The 16,227-nt window shown below is 31.8% G+C and overlaps 1 long non-coding RNA gene across 1 annotated transcript; it reads left to right on the forward strand.

Moving 5' to 3' along the window:
- Positions 1 to 6,545: 6,545 nt before the first annotated feature.
- On the forward strand, positions 6,546 to 15,876 carry LOC143257157 (uncharacterized). Its single transcript, XR_013031707.1, has 3 exons — positions 6,546 to 7,297; positions 10,090 to 10,234; positions 14,836 to 15,876. It is a non-coding gene; the product is annotated as an uncharacterized LOC143257157 (long non-coding RNA).
- Positions 15,877 to 16,227: the final 351 nt, after the last annotated feature.

Below are 16,227 nucleotides of genomic sequence, written 5' to 3' on the forward strand. Positions count from 1 at the left end.
CACGATAAGGATATCCCACGAGAGGCATTTTCTACACGACACAGTGGAGGAGGTTTCATCATGATCTGGGGTGCTTTCTCCTTCCATGGAACAATGGAGCTTTAAGTTATACAGGGGCGTCAAACAACAGCTGGTTACATTGGCATGTTGGAAAGAGCATCCTTACTGAGTGAAGGCCCTTGGTTTCGTGGAAATGACTTGTTCTTTCAGCAATCCACAATGCCCGCAGAACAAAGGACTTTTTCATGGTGAATAGATTAACTCTTTTGGACCATCCAGCGTGTACACCCGAACTGAACCCGATTGAAAATATTTGGGGGTGGATGGAAAGGTAAGTCTATAGAAATGGACGTCAATTCCAAACAGTGCATGATCTTCGTGAAGCCAACCTTTTGCAAACGCTTATATCGACCATCCCAAAGAGAATGTTACAATTATTCGCAATGACGGTCGTGCAACTCACTACTGAGACCTTTTAATGGGCATTTTCTAACCTGTTTAGGACTTTTTTCGTATGGCCTTAAACTTTTATCCAACTAATTTTTAGTCTAATTTCATAGTATTCACATTTTTACTATTAAATGCCAAAAGGTTTTTATTGCTAATTAACGACTGTATATCATACAGACCACAGCACTAAGAACTATATAACTAGTGTGCTAGCTTACTAACAGAGTGCATCTTTAAACTCATTGTAAAGAGGCCTTTTATGTACTATTGCAGAGACAATAAAAGGTACATTTTTATACACGAAGACATAATGTTATATTTAAACGTGAAGAGCATTGTAGAAATAAATGTGACTGAAATTTTACATAAGGTAATATCCGAAAAACAAGAGAGTAGATTGGTTTAGAAATTAATAAAAGGAGATTTTATTGACAAAGTAACGAAAGTTTTGAATATAATTATGTTGTGTGAAGTGTTCTGTAACATCATTGGTTGAATTTGTTACTGACGTTATTTCAACAGTCTTATAACCGTAATGTTGATCGGCTGGGCTTCACAAATAGATAAATAGTGATGAATAAAAAATAATACAAAATGTTATAATCGATACATTTTCTAATAATGTCGTTTTGTTTATTGTCTGAAGCTATGACGTCTTGTCCAGATGGCATAGTATGTGGAAGAAGTTTTGTTTGTTCTGATGTTCCTCCTATCTACTGTTGTTCTAATAACCTTGGAAGAAGAATTGCACGTGCACGTACAAAGTCATAAAGTATATTAATTGTAAGAAGAAACGATTCACACTGAGGATACTACAGTATTCACGTGGAATTTTATCATTAATAAAAAAATAAATAATACCAATAATTCCCGTGTTTGTTTGTTGTTAAAAGGAGAAAAAGATCTATCTTAATTGTGACCACACGAGAAATTGAAACCCGAATTTTAGCATTATAAGTTATTGATGTTACCAGTTTCTCAACTTAAGGTGAATGAATTTAAAGCCTAACTTTAATTACTGACTACAAGGAAGGCAGCCATTAATTAAGTAGCACTATACCACCTACCAAATTATTAACTGCTACTGTTGTATGGCACTGGTAGTTCAAAGTACAAATAGTATGTTGTGTTATAACATGAATTCAATCCTGGTTCTATTTCTCTAACATTATTTGTTCTGTATCACAAGTCTAACTCTCTCCTGTTATACGTTTAAATTTACAAATATCGAAACAAAGACATTAAATATTCAGTATAAGCAGCAGGAATGCCACACAAATTAGTTTATTGTCTTGAAAGGCTGATAATCTTTCTTTCTTTTTGTTCTGTATTACAAAGACGAGTCTGAAAGTTTATTATTGTTTTGTAGAAAAGAACAAAAGTTCGAAAGTGAAAAGTTTCATTATTAAAAAACAGAGCGAGAGAGAGATTTCTCCAGACGAAGTCTCATTAGTAATAAACTCGATATCGATGGATTTGCTAATTTAAAATTACATTACAAATTAAGAATTTTGAAATAACACATTTTTTTCACACTTTTTGATAATTAGTTTCTCAGTTCATTTATGTAGCATGCTACATTAGGTGTGTTACATGTACATTCGAAGATAATAAATTAGTAATCAAAATTTTACGTATCATATCAACTCAAGGATAACTGAACTTAGACTTAAGAGTTGTTTGTGTGAAAATTTTAAGAAATTCTTAAATAACTAAGTTAACATTTCAGACGTGCAAAGCATAACATTTGTATCAAGTTAACCAATGCATGTATAAATAAATAAGTTTCTTTATGAAATACATTTTAAAATGGTATTCTGTTTGATCTTTGATTCAAGTAACTAATACTTAATATTTACACAAAATATTTGTTGACTTAAACTTATTCTCCTCAATATGCTTCAATGTGGCGTGTTGGAAATAAAATCTTTACAACTAACATAGTAGAATGGCTGTTTATTGTAAGTCTATTAATTATATATTTTCAAAGAACTACTGTTGTGAGAAAAAATAATTTACTGTATAATAAAAAAGCCTTTTCTATTTATTTAGTACACATAATATTAATATTAAATTCATAACCAGATGTTGTCATTGGAATGTTTTAGCTTTCCGACAGGTTTAATAATATTAAATGAAGTTAAATGGTTGTTCTCAAAATCCATACTTTCAAAAAATATATATCGTCAGTAGGAAGCACTATATTATTGCCATCTAGTGAGTAAAATAAATTGAATTTGATATCTTCGGTTTGATCTGTATACTCCTCCAATAAATAGTATTATATATTTTATGGAAAGTACTGTGTAAAATAGTTTCATAAATCTTGTATTAAATACAAAACTGTTTCTTAATGTAAGTTAACGATTTCTCTTTCACAAGTACAATGAATATTTAATATGAAGTTATTTGGTATCTATGATAACATCTTGTTCAAACAATCACATTGATCCTGGCCACTATCATAACGTCCTTGGTTTTCACTTGTTAATATGTCGATGTCCCTAAAACTGTCCCTTTCAGGAAAGGTTCGTTTACAGTGTTTTCTGTTATCAAGAAAATATCTAACCCACTGTTACAGAAATATTTCTAAAAGAAAACATTCGGCAAAGTCAACCAAAATATTCTATAACCAGCGAGCAGTCTCACTTTGAAAGTAATGTATGAAGTTAAAAACTAGATATGACAAATAACCAGCACACAGAGATTCATTGAACCACCTTTATAACTGTAAACAAAATAACTTACATGAAGTTAACTCTACCAACCCGACATAAGAACCATCTTTAGAAACTTATCCTAAAGGTAATAGATCAAAGGTTAACCACTCTAAAGTTTTACCAGCGACTTCTAGCCCGTGATATATTGGAGTACGTCGTAATAATTATTGAGATATATGTCTACCTGCATTAGGGCAACAAAACTAACTTCATATTATGTCAAAAACGATTTCTAAGGTTGGTGCAGGTCAGAGCTGAAGAACTATCATACAGCGTATATCGAGGCTTAAACCAATATTCTGTTGGTAAACTCCATCCTTATGTGGACTGATATTTGGTGTGGCTGCATCAAGATAATACACAAAGGTTAATGTTAATCTGCCGGTTATATCATGACGTGAAGATAGAAATAGGAATTATTGTCTGTTTCTAAGTGTCGAAAGGTGAAACTTTGGCTATAAAACAACCACTGGTTGTCGCACAGCTCTTAGATATTCTCTATTTTTTACGCCATTTGATACGATCACTATTAACACACATAATTATAGCAAAAGCAATTAATCGGTTGTTCTAAAACGTCATATTTTCAAGATATATATTTCGTCAATAGAGCGCGCTTTAGTATTGTTATCTTATGAGCAAAACAAATCGAATTTTATCATTTTATGTATTCCCTTTAATTTCAAATATTAAGTTATCATATGTTTATTAATAGCTTTTTATTGAAAGTTTTCTTATAAAATTCGACTTAAACGAAAGATTGTTATTAAATTAATTAAATCCCTGAACATTCCACCTAAACATGTACACGGTATCGTGGTACTGGATGTTTAGTATAAAATATTTCTGAAAACTTATCTGATACTGGGTATTATTTTAGTGTCTGATACTTAGCTTAGATTTATTCTGCGTTCAATAGTACTGACAGATATTAATATTACGTTTTGATGACGTCATGATCTATAGACTGATTTAATTTGTTCATGTTACTTAAAAATGGATAAACTATTTGTTTTCTTGTGAGTTTAGTTTGCAAATTCTGCAAATGAATAATATTATTCATTCTAACAAAATTAACTACAGACCATGTCAAAGACGTTGCCTTGTCAGGGATTTTTAATTTGTGTAGGTGACAGATGTAATACAGTATAGAGGAATGTGCCAAGATGGACTCTGGATATTTAAATCCAGATACCAGTATACTGTTGTTAAAAACCATCCTACTATGGACAGATAGTGAAATATGATAAAGCTTCATCGATATAATACAATTAGCCACAAAAGTCTATGTTAACATGTCGATTAAATCGTGATATATAAGATCAAATACGAGGTAATTATATACCTTTCATAGACACTGGATGTATCGTTTTGTACTTTCGTGTTTGTGGTATTCGTAATATGTATCTCAAAAGTCCTTGTTCATGGACATTGACGGTGTTTCATAATTGCGTATAGATGTGGGAAGTGAAGAATGTATATTCTATGTAATGTACAAAACATTCCTTTAGTGGAAATTTTCTCACAGACCCATCACATTGGATATTGTTGGAGATGGCAGAAGAGTCTACACACCTGTCCTTGTATTATTACCGCAGCTCACAAATGTTCCACAGTAGGACTAGACCTACTATGTTCTGGTAATTAGGACATATAAAATACAAACACATTGTGGAACATTTTAATCTTTCTTTCGCCTTGGGGACTTTGTCAGGTGACGATCAACTCGACTGTTAGTTCCTAAAGATTAGCCTAAAAGTTGACGGAAAGTGGTATTTATTAGCTGCCTTTTCTCCTGTCTAACACTTGAAATTAGTGATGGCTAGCTTCGTACGTAATTAAATAAAACAATAAAATTGATTGTTCAACAAGGCGGTAACTCTTACAATTGGTATAAACATAGAAACAAAAACAGTAATTAGGAATTTAGCGTTCTAGGTATTATTATGATACTTTAGTCATCCAGTGAAGCTTCTCTTATTGTGTTGCCCTCTACCTTCCAAAAAATAATATTTCTTATAACAATTATAATTTTCGACGCTTTTACTTGCCAAGATGGTAGATCTACAGGTTAATACAGTGTTTCAACGACTTATTAGATTTTACCGAATATTTCAAAAGCAGTTTGATGTCAAATATTGTACACGGAATAATGTATCACAAAGAAACATAACTAGCAGGTCAATAAGACAGGATTAAATCAGTTCATAAAACTAAATCATTAGTAGGAATAAGAAGACATTATTACAGTTTTATTTGTGTTAAAGGTTAAAATTCAATGTTCTTCTTGATTTAGATAATAAATAATATAATGTATGTCGGTTATTCAAGACTCTACAGAAAATGAAATGGAGAAGAAAAATATTTATAGGGGATTTATTATCAACAGAGGTAAAATAAAAATAAACTTAACTGTTTTTTGATAAATACGTATTTGTACAATAGTCTGTCACAGCTGGGGCCACAACAGAAATCGAATCCTATATTAAAATCAGAGAAATCGAACCCTGTAATTTAGTATAACAAGCTCTCAAAGTTTACAGTTTCTGAACGATTTGGTTTGTTTCGAATTTCGCACAAAGCTACAGGAGAGTTATCTGCGCTAGCCGTCCATAATTTAGCAGTGTAGGACTAGAAAGAAGGCAGCTAGTTATCACCACCCGCGGCCAATTCTTGGGCTACTTTTTTAACTAACGAATAGTGGGATTAACCATAACTTTATAACTCCCCCACGCCTAAAAGAGCGAGCTTGTTTGGTGTGACAGGGAATGGAACCCGCGACACTCGGATTATAAGCCGAGTACCTTAACCACCTGGTCATGCCTTCCATTACTAAACGGAAGGAAACCCTAGAAAAACATTGGTTTTCCAGGAAAATTAAGAACGTGTTTAAATTACCGAGATATCTTTACTATGGAACACTATATTTGTAAAGTATTTGTGTTTGATAGCGTAGTAAAACATATATAGCAGTCAAAAACAATTAAATACGAATCGTTTACTTACTCATAAGGATAATGTAAAGCAGTGTTATCTTTTAGTAAAAACTGTATAAAGCTACGTCCTACATGGTAAGATCTCAGTATATAGAATGAAAAATCCATTCCTTATGCTAATAATTTCCTAATTTTAATACCACATTCCACTGGAGAATTTTCTGTGACATATATAAAATAGTTATTAAATGAACTTTAAAGTACTGAACGTGGCCATCTGGTTAACATGCTCAGACTATGAATACCACGTTTTATTCTAAGCGTCGCCGAGACCTCATCACGGTTAGGGGTATGCTGACGTCATAGCGCGATGACGAGAGTGCTTTTTATAGCGACCTCACGTGGATTTAGAATGTACCGTTTCGTTTTCGGTTTTTCGACAAGTAGCTGAAGTGTTCAGACGTGTGAATTCATCCCTGCCATGTTTCCTTCATCACACAAGCTTCCTTCTACGTCAAGATTATCAGTACTCCCGGTAATTCTTGACGGATTAACGTTAGATTTCACCCTCTAATCGGATTAAGAGAAGGAGGTATATTACTGCAGTCTTCAATACTCCAGGACCACGTTAATCTATGTAGACCGTAGAATACAAATATAAACGTCCTGTGCTCTCCTACCAAAAGTTCGAGTAGCTTATACTCAGTATTTATTTACAACATTCATTTGTCTATAACTCCAGCTGAAATTCAACATTCACTGGAAACAACAACTGTAGCCCACTGAATCTACTTCAAGACCACATGATTACAAACCCACTTTGTAAAAGTTATGATTGAGCATAAACTGGTAGCTGTTTCTATTCTAAACAACGAATTATCCTACAGCATTTTAATTTTAGTGACGAACGTCCCCGGTGTCGACCAACTACATTTCCACATGTCAAGTTTATCAATCAGAGTACTCCTTGTCCAGTAACCTTTCATCTCCATGTATTCCCATTATCTCTGCTGCCAGCAGCATTTCTACACTTAATTCTAAGAAGAAAGACAAGGATACTCTGAACAACGTTAACATTACTTTTCAACAGGGTCCCAAACAAAGAAGACAGCTTCATGCCAGACTCAACCCACGCTCGTTAAGACAACAGACATCAACACCACGTTCAGCAAGAAGACACCAATCAGATTCGTAAGAAGGCACCAATCGTCCTAGGCAGAAATAGAACTACTCATCGATACAGATAGAATTGATCACTCTCTTTGTGTTTTTTTTAAAAGTTTACTAATCATGATTTCCTTTTCAGCAACTTCCTGGCACGATGAGGGAAGAATTTTAGGCGCCCTGATTGTGATTGTGGGTTTTTTTGGAGTATGGCTGTTTTCCCCAAAGCAGATTTTGAGGTTCTCGGAGTTACAGATCTCTATCCTCTTGTGCTGTTTTTATAATTTAAGGGTCAATATTTAACCTCATGCACTGATCATAGTCCAAAAGCACGTCCATAAACGAAATTCCTTGTAGCTCCGCCACTGGTGCATTACATCATGACTTAAAATTAGCATAAATTTACAACCTCTTAAGGACTCTTAACGCAAAATTAAAAGGGTAAAATCTGGGTTTGTGTGCTGTACAAGAGTGACAGTTAAATCAGACAAGAGTATTTCAAATAGCAGAAAGATGATGTTAACGAAACAAATATGTTCACTATCATGTTTTCTTCACTACGTCAGTGGTTCCCAAACTGTGCGCTTTGACAAACACACAGTGGTAATGAAGGATATTTCGAATTTATGATGGAATCACAGCAATATCTACAACTTTAGGACACGGCGCGAACTACTAGCTCGTGGTAGTTCATAGTTTTAACATTAGACCTTACTACATTCCTTTTGATGTCGTTCTCAAATATTTGAGATATGTTTTTGTTAACTTATACTTTCGGCTATGACAGGAACTTCTCGAACTTTCTCGTTTCTTAGAATTTGTATATAAATACCTGTCGACTCTCAGGGTACATCAGTAATAGAAATAACTGAAGGTTGTTGTGACTAAGTGTCTGCGAGGTCTAGTGAAGTTCAGTGAATTATTTTGTTTATTTTTAGTCATTGTGCATAAAATGAAAATACTTTTGAACATTAATAAGAAGTGTGGAAGTGAAGAATTAGATGTCGAACCACAGACTAATGGCAAAGTTGCGATTTAATGGAAATATGAGGACAGTCATCTAGACTTTTGTTTTATTGCAGTAGATGTCAATCAGGAAGAGTGTCCGCAAAGTGTATTATATCTAAAGGTGCTCATTTAATTTACTACACACTGAACCTAGTCCTGAAAAGTATGTTGAAATTTGAGTAAGTTATAAAAATTCGGCCTCAGAAGGCGAGGTTTTAAAAGAAACTGTGTGAAGATATGGGACCTGTGCACACTTATCTGTTCTACAACTGTAGTTTTCCATTGTCATCTCATGGGAATATACTGTCCTGTGTGTTCGAATTACAGCAGTAATTACTTTCTTATCTGGAAGAAAAAGAACACGAATGTACTAAAAACTTCTTGGGCATTGGTTTTTCTCTGTCAAAATTAGCATACCTGTGTAATCTCTTCAAGAAACTGATTATCTTGAATCTCTCTCTTCAGGGAAGCAACACGCACACTCTGAAACTTGAAGAGAGTGTTTCAGTTTTGATAAATGTTACTACTATAAAGAATAAAAATGAATGAAGATGGTGGCAAAGACAGTTTTCCTCTGCTGCAGCAGCTTATTACATCCAATCAAGTTGATTTGACCCACGAACTAAAATCTGTTTTTGAGAAGCACCTAACACAGCTCAATGACTAGTTTGGAAATTACTTTCCTGAAGATATGGAAAAGTTTGCTGAAGTTCAAGAGGGTAATACTCCATCTGAATTTACACCTGAAGAAGAAAAACTTTTATTGAAGTGTCTTGTGACAAGTCTTTAAAAACACATTTTAGTAACATGGAACTAACTGAGAATTAGAAATCAGTAGAAGATGAATATTCGCTGCAAAGAGCTAATGCTCAGCGAATCCTATTTGTAATTGCGACGACATATATTTACGAAGCTTGTTTTTTGGCAATTGGTGTAATAAAAAGTAGCCACCGCACGAACTTCAATCTGGAACAGGAAATGTTGGTAGTGTCCAATATGATTCCAATATTTGAGAAGCTGTGCAATGTCTAACAGTCACACACATCCCATGTTAAATTGTGGTTATTTAAAAATCAACTAAAATACTGTTTATACTTTCAATTTATGTGTATTATTATGTAAAACGACAACTAATTTGTTAGAATAGAAATACTTTTTAAAAATTAAATTTTTGGACCCAGGTTCTTCATAAACTTAAGTGTATGTTTTGTTTTTTTTTTCAAAGAACGCCGTGAAAACATTCATGTGACACTAAAAGCGCTGTAAACCGAGAAAGATTGGGATACTCAAAAACGCATTATTCATTACGTAGTAAACCATAAAAATAGAATATCATAGCGAACGACCGCCCCCCTCCAGTGGTATAGAGGTGTTTGCAGACGTGCACTGTGAGAAATCGAGTTTCGATACCTTTGAAGAACAAAATACAGATATCCTGTTCAACGGCTTTCTGCTTTATTTCAAACAAACAAAACCATAGTGAATATCTGTCTACCAGACTCTATAAACCATGCATTTTATACAGTGTATCTCCACATATGGTTTCAACAGCTGGTTGTTAACTATTGTCTCTTGTACTTCTTGGCAGTCCACCAGTATTACCTTCATTGTTTCAAGTACCTTCTGTACTTTATATATTACGACATTCTTTATATTTATATTTCATTCTCATTTTTTTCTTTTAATAGTTCGTAAATATGAGACTCGTCAAATTCTACTCAATAAACAAGCAAATTTGTTTACATTTCTCGTAGTTCATGAAATAGCATATGATACCTTAGGAACAATTTCGCCCTTTATCTTTATAACAGATCGTGACAGGATGACAATTTCCAATACTGTTTCGGGATTGGTAAAAACCTGTCGTGGATTCAACTGTTTTTGCCCTTTTTTCAATCTGTGGTTTCGTGTTTCTGGATATCAGAACAAAAAGTTATAAAAATTATCGATACTGAGGTATGTTGTGATGTAATTCTTATTTTCTTCACGTGTTTAACATGTTGTGATATATACCTTGTCTTTAATATATATGTTCTTCAAATAAGACTTGGCTTCAATATTCTTAAATACCTGAAGTGTGGTACTGAACATTCTTCTTATTGTCTAGGTTATCGGTCTTTAATAACAAATGTGTCTGGAGAATAAGACATACGTTTTATGAGTTTCATGGTTAATGGTTATATTGTTTTCATTCTTTCGTGTATTCTACGATAACATTTTTTGCTTATGAACACTTTAAAAGCATGTTCTGTTTTTAAATTTATATATTCATATATGTATTTAATAAATTATATTGTACACTTTCACTTCATGTTTATTAAACTGAATCCGTAATCTTATAATAACCACAAAATTTAACCTGTTATTTCGATTTATTTATAACTGGAAGGCAAATTAGGCTTTCAATAAGTTTATAGTTTGATGCACGTAACAAACACTAAATAAACTGATAATTTCACAAAACTGTTGAGAAATATTTTCAAAACTAACAGCGCCAACTGAAATTTCTCAATCATGATGATAAAACTTTTCGCCATTATAGATAGCCATGTTTTCGTAACCCTTTGTAATGACTAGAAACCCACTTGAATAAAAATGTATTTTCGAGAATATTGGTATGGGAATTAACACTTTAATTAAAATAAAGTCCAGAACAACTTTTCGAGTTAAGGCTTAAACGTTCCAATATACCGGTACAAATATGTTGGCGATACAATTGTTAGATTTACATCTACAGAATACACACTTAGTTTTTTTCAAACACGTTAACTGTATCCATCCCAATATAAAGTGCACCTGTTAACAGGAAAAAAAAACTAATCAGAAACATTTTTCAACCTCAAGATCACAAAAACCGATACACAATTTGTTGATATTCAATTACTATAACATCTATACAACTGAACAGATTGTACACAAGTAACATAAACATAATGAATAGAAGAACATACAATTACATAATAAGTAACTTTAACTCGTGTGAAATTTGACACATTTGTAAAATTCTTAGAAGTCATCTTAATACTGTTGGAATGTCAGTCTTTTTTCTATTTATAAGTAAAAAAAAAACATATATTTAAACTTCACGCGTTGACTAATATGATATAGAAATTATTGTTATCTTTCAGTTGGTTATAATAACATTTTAATCTTTTAACGGACAAATTAAATATAAATATAAATAGGTTTGAAATAGCACATCTTAAAAGATCAGTAAATTTTCATTTACTGAACTGAATATAGTGTTATGCAGGATAGTTAATAACCTATGTACTGTATTATTACTATCAAAATAATTAGTTTCTAAGTTTGATTATATTCAAAGTAGCAAGTGATTGTCTAAACGCCGGAACTAAAACTAACGTTGTAAAGAGCAGGTAGTCCTCTGTTGTTTGGTTAAACGTATCTAATATAGATGTATCTAAAGTATCGTTATGTACCACATATTATATAAGAAATATATTCTTACATTGTACTATATAGATGTGACTCTCATATTTAGAATTCTATAGAGTTGAAATGAGTACAATTCGAAACTATAAACAAAACTGAAACGTACAGGAAGTTATTTTGTAATTTATTTTATTTATCTAATAAAGAAGAATGAATGGCAGGGTTACAGTCTGTTAATTAACCACTGACAACATTTTTTACTTTATTAACCCTTCACTTTCCCGTTAGGGTGCTATTTAAAACAAAAAAACACATATATTTCGCCCATCAATAAAGCTGAACATAGAATTTAAATTATTGGTAAAACATAGAAAATGTTTTTATACTATTGAATGTATTACCTGTTAAAGAAGTATTATAATTAGATTGAGTACGTTTAAAATAAATGACATTACTTTGTCACAACTAAACGACTGTTACTTATTTAGCTTGAATCGTTATAGTTTGTTGTTAATATTTAGATGTAGGTTCGACTGTAAAAACATCACTGAAATATGTAAAAAATGAAATAAAATTCAATACACATTGTGGTCCAGAAGATTCACACCAGTGTTGATTATGTTTGGATGTGAAGCACAATATGTAATTCTCGAAGCTAGCACCCTCTTTTATATAGTTATCATAGTTAATGTTCAACTAGTACGCTTCATGTCCTTTTCCAACTGCTAGCCAACTATTATTATACACAAGTTTGTTCATTATGCAAACATTGTTCTAAATTTTCAACAGTTCTGGTCAAGAAAGGGTAAGTGGTTACGGCGCTATATTAGTAATCTGAGAGTCGTGAGTTCGAATATCTGTCATACCAAATCTGCTTGCCCTTTCAAACGAAATAGTGTTATAATGTCACGGATAGTCCCAAAATTCGTTAAAGAATGAGTAGCCAAGAATTGGGTGTAGGTGGTGATGACTAGCTGCCTTCCCTCTTGTCTTACAAAGCTAAATTAGAGACGGCTAACGCAAATAGCCCTGGTGCAGCTTAGGCTGAAATTTAAAAATCAAGCAAAGAAACAAACAGTTTGTTTACCTGCTTCAGGAAAGAGGAATCATCTAAGCAGCCTGTCTACTTTTGTTGAGACGAAAGAAATTTGTTTACAGACACCTGTGTCTTCTAATGTTAAAATAACTATGAAGTAGTTATAATACCTCACATCGAAGTTCTTTCGTCATAATGTTAGAACAGATATGTGTTTACGAAGCGATATATTGATATATAAATATTTATGTACATATATTATATAAATTGTATGTCAGGTAAGTCATATAGTTTACATTTATATACATAGTGCTACACATTCCACACTAATCACACAACTTCATTTCCAGGACCAGTTTTGCTCTTCGCTAGTACAGCTGTAAGTCTCCGGATTTATAAAGATAAAATCTGGCGTTCGAATCCCCTCGGTAAGCTCAGCAGATAGCCATATGCGATTTGCTACAAGAAAACGCACACACACACACATAGTTACAGTTTCAAAGTTATTCCACCAGGTTAACAGATGTAAATAACAAATAATCACTCATTGTTTCCTATTGACTCAACGTGTGTCTCTGTGCATGCCTGGAAAATATCGTAATTTGATTCTTAACGTCAATTGTTACTAAAATCATTCTGATTGGTTGTGATATTCTTAGAACATGGGATATAATTAAAAATATAACTATAACAGTTGGAATATAGCACCGTTCTAAATGTATGTTTACACACGTGTAAAACGTAATGGAAGTATCTAGAAATTCAACAATCCTTGGTAATATAATTTTATATCTTGTTTGAGAGTATTTCTCTATAATATCAATTATTATGAATAGTATATTAAGTACAGATCTTAAGTACTTACTGGAATAATTTTTATTATCATAATGTCAGAAATTGATATTTTTGTTTCATTTTGCAAATTTGTAATTAACGACGTGCACGGTTACTTTAACGTTTTTCCATCTGTTGTTGATATGTACTTTCTGTGAGCTTTGGTTGATTCGTTGTGTCTTGTTCTTAATTCTTAGATGTAATTTTTCTGTCAGAATGAAGGTTCTACTTTCTAAGTTTAAAACAACATCCACAGTTAAAAAGATGTTGAAAATGAAATCAATTTATTGTAAAGTTACATTTTACTAACTACACGAGTTCCAATTTTAAAGGACGAGAAACATGAAGATTACAATAATTATTATACTTTTGGTGTTTACAACACTGTTGAAAGCAGTTCCAGGTAAGATTATAATTATTTAAGTTTGAATTCGCACAAACAGTTTAAATGTTATAATAGAAATATCAATTATAAATTATTTTCTTCTTTGTCGTTTAAGAACGTGTTACAGTGTTCACTTCTGGTTTGTTGTTGGTGAAGGTTTTTAACAAATTATTTAATAAAAACTAGATTATTAATAACAAAAATAGACAGCTAAAAGTTTGAAAGTTGACTATATTTGTAATTAAAAAATAATGTACTTTTTTGATGATTTTATAGTTTACAGCAGATAAAATGATACTTTAAATTATTTGAACAAGATTTCGTGTATTAAAGAGCAATACAGAGTTAAACAACCAGATATTATTGCCATATGTTTTTGTTGCTGATTAACGAGTGTATAAAATAATTATTATATTAATACAACGTCTGTTAGATGATTCATTTGGTGTTGTGATCATGTTTTTTATAACATGCAGTACACAGCTGTGAGAACAATACATTTGTTAGGTAACGTTTTTGTAAAGAGGACTTTGATATACTATCAGAGATGCAATGGAAAAAACCCTTTTTATACATGTATTCATAGTGTTATTTTTAAACGGAATGACCATTGTAGAAATATATGTGACTGAAATTTTATGTAAGGTAATATCATGAAAACAAAAAAGTAAATTGGTTTAAAAATTAATAATAGGAGATTTTATTGACAAAGTAACAAAAGTTTTGAATATAATTGTGTTTTGTAAAGCGTTCTGTAACATCATTTGTTGAATTTGATAATGACATAATGTTATCAATTTTATAATCACATGAGCTTCACAAATAGATAAATAGTGTTGAATAAAAAATAATACAAAATGCTAAAATCGATACGTTTTCTAATAATGTCGTTTTGTTTATTGTCTGAAGCTGTGACGTCTTGTCCCGATGACATAGTATGTGGAAGAGGTTTTATTTGTTCTGATGTTCCTCCTATCTACTGTTGTTCTAATAACCTTGGAAGAAGAATTGCACGTGCACGTACAAAGTCATAAAGTATATTAATTGTAAGAAGAAACGATTCACACTGAAGATACTACAGTATTCACGTGGAATTTTATCATTAATAAAAAATAAATAATACCGATAATTCCTGTGTTTGTTTTGTTGTTAAAAGCTAACAAACATCTATTTTATTTGTGACCACAAGAGGGTTTGAAACCCGAATTTTAGCATTATAAGTAATTGATGTTACCCGTTTCTCAACTTAAGGTAATTAAATTTAAAGTCTCTTATAAACCACGTAGTTGCCGATAAGAATATTTAGAAAATATTTAAAATAACCACATTATTGTTCAATAAGAGATAATCTAGCACTTTAAAACAGTTTAAACCTTTTTGATAGAGCATATTACAGGCAAAAATCATCGACAATCAAATACATTTTCTGGACCATAATTTGTAATGAAAAATTTCATTTCATGTTTCGTTAATATTTTAGAATGACACCTTCATCTGAATAGTGAAACCGAAGGATAATGACTGAACATGAAAAAATAATAATCGTTTATATATGAAAAGATATTACTTGATATGTGACATTTGTACCTTTAATCCATTGTAACAAGTTGGAAATAGAAAATGTCATTGGAAAAATAATGCAGGATTTCATAATATGAGATATTATTGTTATGGAACACTATATTATCAAAACTATTTAAGTTTGACATAACAATATGGAGTCAACACTTTTGAACCGTTAACTGTGATATTTTTCAAAATAGTGAGAAATGAACTACAACCTTTCTCATAAATATAATTTAAAGCAGTTCCATCTACTGTGATAATAGAGTAACTATAATTCAGTTCCAATTATGTGAAAATTTCTTCGAATTTCACTGTCACTTTCTTTTATTACATTTTATGTATTAAACATAAATTACATATTAAATTCATTTTTATGCCTATGTACCTTCTGGTTAACTTGCTTTGTATTATAAATCCAAGGTCTTATGGTTTGGAACCCGTTGACAAAATATCTTCCAATGTAATTGTTATTCATTGTTATATTTTGTTTTCACTTATATTAAAGTTGAGGTCGAAGTTGAAACATAGGAATCGTGAACCGATTTGCATAATAAATAAAGGTATTTAACTTTATTTTTTTATAACTGAGTAAAAGAAATAAAACCAAGCTAAAATCATACATATTACCTACAATCAAGGTTATCTATGTTTGTAATTAAAGAAATTCTTGTTTCATAACAATAAAGTTGATCAACAGAATGTTTTTCTTCTCTGACATGACAGAAGAGTATAAAT

This window comes from Tachypleus tridentatus, chromosome 7 (assembly GCF_004210375.1).
Source record: "Tachypleus tridentatus isolate NWPU-2018 chromosome 7, ASM421037v1, whole genome shotgun sequence".
NCBI classification, from domain to species: domain Eukaryota; kingdom Metazoa; phylum Arthropoda; class Merostomata; order Xiphosura; family Limulidae; genus Tachypleus; species Tachypleus tridentatus.